Here is an 8,989-nt window from a genome sequence, read left to right on the forward strand (position 1 = left end):
ATCATTCAAATGGCAGGAGGTCTCAGAACGTATTTTAAACTTGTTTATGTTGCAAGACATTCCAGGCTGATGTCCAAAAACCCCCATCCCTGCCTTTAGGGGGAACCCCCCTGACCTCAATATGAGCACAAGAGTCATTCCACAGTGTTCCTAGCTCTAAGAAACAAGGACAAAAAGAAGCAAACTATGTGTTTACCTCCAGTGTACTAAAGGAGAGACAGGATGGATCAGGGATGGAAGAAGAGACCTTTCTTTGTGCATCCAGCACCTCTGTTTCATGCATTCATGTTGAAAAGCATCAGGAATAGGATCCTTATTGGTATTCTGCAGTCTTGACACCACATGAAGAACTGGAGGAGTGAAATAAGCTCCTGAGAGCTCTGCAACCAAAGGGCAGGTTTTGGCTAGTGCAGATGTAGTAGGGAATTGCTGCAAGAAGTCTATTTTGAGGTCCTCCTGAGGTAGAGAGGATGAAGAATTATGGGCTTAACACCCATAATGGACAAAGGCTCAGGGTCAACAATTGTTACAAGCCTTTTGCAACAGCCCTCCTGAAATGCCCCCAGTGCTTCAACTTCCAGCTCTGGAGGCCCTTGGTTCCCTAACCCTACACCTACTGTACAGCACACCTCTCCCATCTCCAAACGCTTTGTGAGCTACAGCTTCATCCTGACCCCAGCGCTTGTCCCTTATCAGTTTGGGCAGGGGAGCACTGGAGCTCAGCCCAAACAAGAAGGAGCAGTCAATCATGGAAATGAGCAGGGTGTGCTGGGCTGACTTCCCCAGCAGCCTCATGGGTGTGGGGCCAAATATCTCTGCTGGCTTCATCTCAGCCTTGGTTTGGGAGCTTGAATGTGTGTGGTAGAAGAGGGGAAAATAAGAGAGTAAATGAACTGTGTCTCTCATAAAATGGGGTCCTTTTTTCCATATCGACAAATTTCCAGATTTTTTTTACTGAACCTGGCAACTATGAGGAGATTGTGTTGTTTTTAGTCAGAATTTTAGCGTACTGTTTTTCCTCACTAGGTCTCAACTCTTTCCTCTCCTAGTAGCCTCTTTTTAAATAGATTAATGGAAATAAACTGGGGAAAAAAATCTGTAATTATTTTGACATTTAAAACAACATTTTCTTTCTTTTGCGGAAAGGGATCAATCCACTAAATATCTACATTGTAGTCATTTTCCTAGAAGGCAAACAAAACAAGAAGCCTTGTTTACCAAATTCTGCCAAAGACTTCTTGTATGAACTTGGGCGAATCATTTAATTTGCCAGTTTCTCAGTGCACTGTTTGTACAATGAGAACAATACCACTTCCTTTTTCTCATCCTTTGTCTTGTTTACTGAGATAGTCACTACTCCAGGGAGTACACAATCTCTAATTATGAACAACCAGCGTAATAACACCCTGATCTCTAGGACCTACCGCAATACAAAGAACCAATAATCATCACAAGTCTTCTCTTCTGATCCATGGTCTGCAAGAGCTGTGAATACTAACATATGCTGGAAAGTTCTGTTTAATTTTATGTCTTTGAAAGAAAATAAAAGCCTATTTTTCCCGTTGCTGCCATTTATAAAGGCTTATACTTTCTAGGAAGCTTCTGCCTTTACATGTCTTCCTTCTCCTTTCAAAACAGAAATAAAAGTTTCACTAAATAAAATAAAGATTATGAATGGCCAGCCTTTCTCTTCCTACCAGTTACCATCACTCAGAAACACGCAGCAAGGGATGTCTACGTTATCATTTAGTTGCACAGAGATCTGCCAGCTGCTGGCCATATGCTTAATCCTAAAAGGAATTATCTATATTCTGTGTTGCCTGTACATGTCTGATTCCCTGTTTATGTATTTTTACTTGATTATGGCATATTATAAATCCAGCTAGCTTAACTTTTATGGTTAGAATCCAAATCCTCCAGTTTTTGCGGGTGGTTTCTTATTCAAATGAAATTCCACTGCCATTGTGGAAAATTCACACAGCAACAAATGGGATGAAAACTGTAAGATTTCTTACAAATGTATCCAAAACTAAACAAAAAATCTATGGAAATTAATTTACAGTGACATCCCTTCTTTAGAGTTTGTTTTTTAATGATCTGATAGCACTTCCCAGCAGACAGAATTTTCCATCAGCTTCCATGGCCCTGACCAGGACCTCTGTCCACCCAGTGACTCGTATGGTTTCCGCCGCAGAGATCTTTGGCCACCCCAGCCCCCGCAAGGGTGGGATCATCTTCCTTCACTCCCTCACCACCCCATACATGAGGGGAGTGTGAAGCAGGGGATGATGAAGTGAATTGCTCACAGTCAGAGGAAACAGCCGACCTGGGAATTGAGTTCCAGTTGCTCAACTGTCTAGCAGGAGCCAAACCACAGACTATTGTTTGCTATTGCAGCCTGTGGACATCTCCAGATATTTGAAGTCAGATTTTATGAGCAGTCTCGCTATGCACATACCCATGTTAAAATGATACAACACTGTATGAAACCAAGGCAGGCTTTTATACTTCTAGGCCATGGTAAATCTTTACCACAAAAGCATTCTAAAGTGCCTTTTACGTATCAGGCTTATTTTTCAGAACGCAGGAACATATCCCTCGGGGATGCAGATTGTTTCCTTAGGATTCAACTTAAACATTCCCATGTGGTAAAATGAAGTAGGAGTATCCAGTGAAAGGAGCTCTCACTTCTCATTTAATTTACTACCTAATACTCAGCAGCCCAAGATTTATAAGACACTACAGAACTGTCTACATGTTTCCCCTTGTGGCAGATAGCAGATAACTGTTAATAGACTTGCTTAGAAAGTTTATTTAAAGGAAGAACTTAGCTGTATTATTTTTCATGGAGGTGTGAACATTGCTTAAGGAGCTTAAGTCTTCATGTATAAGAATTATCAGATAGGTTCATGAGGATGCTAATGTGCATTAATATGAAACTCCAAAACCAGCTTTCACTGGTGTATGTAGATAGGGCTATTTTGTAAATAATGCCCTTTCTGATATTGCAGAGTTCTGGGATTGCTGAATATATTACTATTTCCAAGTATAATAATATTAACCCATAATACACACCCTCTCTATCCTCTTTTTACAGTTCCTGTAAAATCAACAGTAAGACCACTCCTGCAGAATCCAGTCTGCTCTACAGCTGCACCTGACACCTGCCCCGGTAAGATTTTGTCCACCCTTCTAGACAGGACCATGCAACCATTGTGGGAAAAAGAAGATGCTGGAGGGGTTCCAAAACAATTATCATTTTCACTTGTCAGATGTACCCACGTACTTTCAAACACTGCCCTGGTCCTAACTTAAATCTTTGCTGCTTCCTGGAAGGACAACAGCTCCTTGGGTGAGGTGTGTCACACTGCAGCAGAGGTGTCTGACCCAATTCCCTGCAGGGAGCAACCTCAGCATCTTCAGCCTTCCCTAAGAGGGAAAGGTGCACACACAGTACTGCTCAGCACCTCCCAGGATTTAACCTGCACCGCACATGCTGTGCAGTGATGAAAACGTGCTTAAAGAAGCATATATTACATTATGTCCAGCTTAAGGGAAATATTTTAATGGAATAAAGAGCTATACGTTTTCTTTTTTTGGTTTAGATGTAAGCTTCACCTCCTGGTATTTACAACCTAAAGCCCTCCAATATTGGGTTAGTTAATAGGATCCAGACAATGAAGGTGACTACAGGGAAAAGAAGAGACTGTTCTAGTTTCACCAGTGAAAGAGAAGAAAATACCCAGCTTGATAAATGGTGAGAAGTATATTAGATGTTAAAAAATATTTCATTTTTAATAATCCTAGGTGTCACTGACAACTCAGGTAAAAAGCAAAGTTCATTTCTTCAAAATATATTTAATCAGACACTATCCCTTTAATTAAGTAGCAATTTAGATTTTCTTCTCCTCCACATACAAAGCTTTAATGAAACATGAAAGCCACAAAAGAAATTTGTGTGTGTTTCATGGCAAGGCGTGAGGAGTGATTTTCTGTTTAAATTCACAGGCAGTAGCTATACAAATAACATTTAATATTTGTCGGAAGTATTATCTGCCTTTTTCCCCTCACAGCATTACATTACTAAGGTAATAAGTACATGATAATACATGATTTCCTGGCTACTGTGTTGAATATGCACCTTTAAACAAAGTTAGACTTGGGAATTTACCCATATCTTAAAATGCTAATCTAACACTAATTAAAAGGCCAGTGAATACGCTTTGATGGATTCTAGTTCATAGAATATGACAAATGAATTCAGATGGCATGCACGACTGCAGCAGAATTACAATACTGGAGCTGCAGCGAGCCGGGGAAGCCAGGCAAGCCATTCCCTGCACTGGTACGGGGGCAGCAGGGAGGGAGAGCTGGAGCTTGCCTTGGCTTCAGCGGGTGCTGCCATCCTCTCCAGGTGTGGCTAGCCACAGTCTTTGTTTCTCATTTCACAGCTGCTTTCCAGGCTATGCCAAAGCAAAAATTTGGCTTCTTCTGCATGCCAGCCACCCTCCCTGTAATATATACACCTCCCTGCTATTTATTGTGCAATGTTGAGTTCTTCAGAAAGGACAACAGCCACCCTGGGGAAGAAAAGCCAATTTGTAGCATTTCTCCCACAAAAACAGGTCATTTTCATGGGCTTCTTCAACCCAACCCCCAAGTATATCTATTCTTAAAGAAGCATAAAGAGATCAGATAAATATTTCTAAATGAGATTCTATGTCCAATGTCTCCTGCAAATGACTGTCTTGATGGTCTTAGAATCAGGAAAAAATTCAAACCCAGCTTCTAATACGACTTGGACATATGCCCTATGAGCTCCAGCGCATGCCCCTTTTGAACTGACTCCAGCCCTCTTCAGAGGTACTTCTTGTATGATGATATGCAATAATTTAACTGAATTGCTCATGTACCTTTACCTTCTTTCTTCCCACATGAGGAAAGCAAAAATTTAATTCATGCTAATTAACAAGTTAGGGTAAAAAAAAAAAAAATATCAGATTTTTAGAAGTAGTCTTCTTAGATCTCGTTCTAAAAAGATTTGGAAGTTGCGGGTTCCATGTGCCATTACTTACCTGCCTATGTAAAACAGATTCTGTCCTTCTTTCTAACACAGATTTTTATACAAATCATGGCAGAATTCACCATGTTTCTTTATCCCTTTATCCAGGAGTATTTTCAGTCAGAGTGAGTTGAGAGTTTAGGCACTGGTTAGAGCCGCAGTATTCTCACAGAAATCCTGCAGGCTGTGGAGGCTCCTCCATAGAGTCCTTCATGGGATCAACCACCTCCTGCACGCCTGCATGAAGTCTTGCTCCTTTTCCCTCCCCTTCAGCAATGACAAAGGAAAGCTGTTCCCCTCTGCAGCATCGGGCACTGCAAAGATCAGATTTCTAATAATTATCTGGCCTGAATGTAGTAGCAAACACAGCAAATAACTTATCTACAAGCAGATAACGCAAGCAGGGGGATAAAGAATGAAAATATTCTTTTTTTCCTGATTAGAAAATGAGAGTGAGAGCATCACAGCTGTATCCCCTAAAGCATTCAGGTATTGCAATGCTGAGAGGTTGAGCCTGGAAGCATGAGGTTGCTTTGCACAGGGACACCCTCTCCATGTGGTAGTCCCCACGCTCCCCACCCACCATGGCTTTAAGGAGGACCTGACAGCTGAACTGTTGAGGAAACATCTTGAGATTATACATATAAACCTAAAACCAGGCACTCCTCTCAGACCAGACAGGAGGTCCTTCCTTGTTGGGGTTCTCCATATAGGTAGCACTTGAACTTTGCACATCCCATCTGTGAAAAGAGGGACAGAAAGTGACCAGCCTCTCCCCAGGGACTAGCTTTTTACTAAAGTAGCCATCTGAACAGTTAAAGATTTTAATTTGATTATTTCTATCCAATTTGGAATAGAGTCTCAAGGACACCCTTCTCACAGCTGAGGAAATATTTCAGCCACTGAGGCACCAGGTATCCTGGGGTTGACTGCTCCTCCCTACAAGTGTCATGTCAGTTTGTATAAATAATTAAATTTTCACTGGATCAAAAAGAGAGTGCCTCTACTTATGGGTTAATGCACAAGTTCATTCACAGCCTCTCTGTGAGGCAGTGTCAAAGTTCGAGTGGTTTTAAATGTACCCTCTGGCAAAACCAGAAACTGCAACCGAGCAGTGTCTTTTTCAAAGATCAGTAGCATTTTACCAGTGGGCTCTGGGATGGCTCTGCATCTTTAAAAATCTGTCTCGGAGCAATTTTTCCAGGGTCTCACAGTGAAATGGTGCCAGTGTTGGATATTGAACTATGATCTTCTAAGGAATCTCTATCCAGATTTTTGCAAACAAGGCTTAGGGCCTCTCCGAAGATTTAACAGAGTGGACACAGAACTGTGCTTCTAGAGCTGCACAGATTTGGGACTGGAGCTGCCTGGTTCCTGGCCAGTTTAGATTGAGGACAGGATGATCCTAGGCTGTCCTGCAAACGACCATTGAAAAATATTCAGAGTCACAATCCATACCTTAAAAACAAGATGAGACTGTCCTTTCAAGGAGGTGGGGGAGAGAGTTTTTTCAGATTATTCTTTTTCCTTTGTGAGGGTGGATCTTATGAGCACAGCTGAATTTGTAGATGAAGAAAATTCTCCCTCTCACAAGCTCCCCTTGATCTTACTATCACAAACTCTATATACACCCCTAATATGTTCCTTGACTGCCACTTCTCTGTTCCCCTGCTCTTCGATCAGAGATAAATATACCAAAGACAGCATGATGCCTGTTATCTAAAAAGATTCAGGTAGAGCAAGTATCATAGCACAATCAGGGTACTTGAAAACTGTGTTTTCCTGGAAAGGACTTTTACTTGCCTTCTTGGATCATGCACAGAGGAAGTCGAAGGTCTAGGGGGAGAAAATAACTTAGTAACAGAATGTTTGAACATTCATACAGGATTAATTACTTGTTTTATTTTTTCTTTAATTTTAAATGATTGTACTGCTAGCAAAAGTGAAAAGTAAAGACTCTGATGTATGCCAGGCACTTAGTACATGCAAATACTCTGCAAATTTTTCCTATCTTGAAGAATTTCAGCATAGACTACAAAGGCAAAGTGGACTGAACCGATCCCTGGAGAAAACATGTGCAACTCCACTTATATAAAAAGACTTCTTGCTTCAATAGATCTGTACCAATTTATCCTCAGGATAAATTCACACTTTTTTTTCTATTGTTAGATGGACATCCTATTTCTAATGGAGTCTATGTGACCTAAGCACTTCCACTTATTTTTTCTGGAGGTAAAATTCTATGCTTATATGATGAACTGCATTGCTGAGCAGTGCTGTAAATATCAACTGAGGTACATTAACATTTGCAATGCCATTATGCTAAATCTGAAATACAGGGTTATACAAGATTTCAAAGCAAGCTTCTGTTCAGTCTTGGTAAGAAAATGTTCTGTCTGTGGCATATCACACTAGCAAATTAGTGCAACAACAATTATATAGCTCTTGAGATGTCATAAAAATGGATTCATTTCACAAGACATAAAAAACATAGGAAGAATTGTGAATTTCTAACAATTATTCCCAAAAACCTAGTTCAACAAAAAATATGCATCCTAGATGTGATTATGGCTCATAAATTTCTAGTTAACATTTACTTATAACAATAATTAAGTCAATTGAAAATATTCAATCTGGGACAAAGGCAAAAACATGTAAGACCTAAGGGTTATGAGCAATGGAAAATAGGTACTTATAACAGATTACTTGTGAGTCACAAGGGTTGCTGCCAGGTTCTCACTGTGCAAAAGTCAAATGTCATTGCCTGTGCTTGGTTATGATTAACATGAGATCAGGTCTCTCTATCCTTTGAGTCATGTTCTCCACAGCCATGGCCAACTTTCCTAACCTGCCTGCACTCTTATTTGGAAGAAAAAGAGTATTTAGCCTAGTACTTGGTCCCTTGTGAGACAGCAGTCCTAACTCTGAGCTGTGTGCATGGCCAGTATGATAGGAACGAGTAGTGTTTGACTCGGGGGCAACACAGCTCAAGTTGTATTTTGTTCCTATCTGTGCAAGCAGTACATGTTCTGTCTACACCAGGGGGAGCTCAGACATGACAAGCAGAGGTTACGCTACAGCTTTATTTTCCGCATCATATTACCACAGGGAGACATTTTCGGAAGACATTCAGGATTACAGAAACATTTTCACAAGATTATACTAACTGATGACCTGATCTATTTGTATAATCCATGAACTTCCTCCTTCTAAGGTAAAGAACTCTGTTGGTGAAAGTGTGCATACTCCCAGCTGGCACAGAAAATGTGCCGTGCATGGTCTATTTGGTAGTTTTTCCAGTTTTTACCAGCCTAGCTACAGCATTAGGGATGGTGACTGGTGCACCTCTGGTAGCAGTCATCTGGTTATCTTATGTGAGGTCAATGAAAGGGACACGCCAGCTGTGATAAAGCCTGACTCAACAATACAAAAACACGTCTGGGAAGGCCTTTTTTGTTGTTACAGCACTAGTTATGTTGAATTTTAGAGCTCACATGCTGAAATATAAACAGCCAGGCAGCCTTGAGTGAGTTGTTTAGCACCTCCCTGCACCTCAATAACAGCAAGCCATGCGCTCTCAACTTGCGTAAACCAAACATCTGGTTTTTATTAGACAGAAACTATCTCACCATTGACATCAGCAGAGCTGGAAGAGTTTCCACCCATCATTTGCCTGCCTTTAGCTCTGGTCCTCCAGCCTTTTCTGCTCTCAATTCCTTTTCTAATTGTTTCTTTTTGTTTTCCAGCTTTAATATACCCTTTTCCTGGCATCAAATAAGTAGGGTCTGAAGCCTGAACCTCTCACAATGCTCCCTTGCAGCTTTTGGTTAAAAACTCCTCCACAACCTGTTCCACTTCATCTTACCCAAAACTGTGAGAAAGCCAATATTCCAGAAACCTCAGAGCTAAGGAGCAGATATTTTGATG

Source organism: Patagioenas fasciata, chromosome 8, assembly GCF_037038585.1.
Source record: "Patagioenas fasciata isolate bPatFas1 chromosome 8, bPatFas1.hap1, whole genome shotgun sequence".
NCBI lineage: Eukaryota > Metazoa > Chordata > Aves > Columbiformes > Columbidae > Patagioenas > Patagioenas fasciata.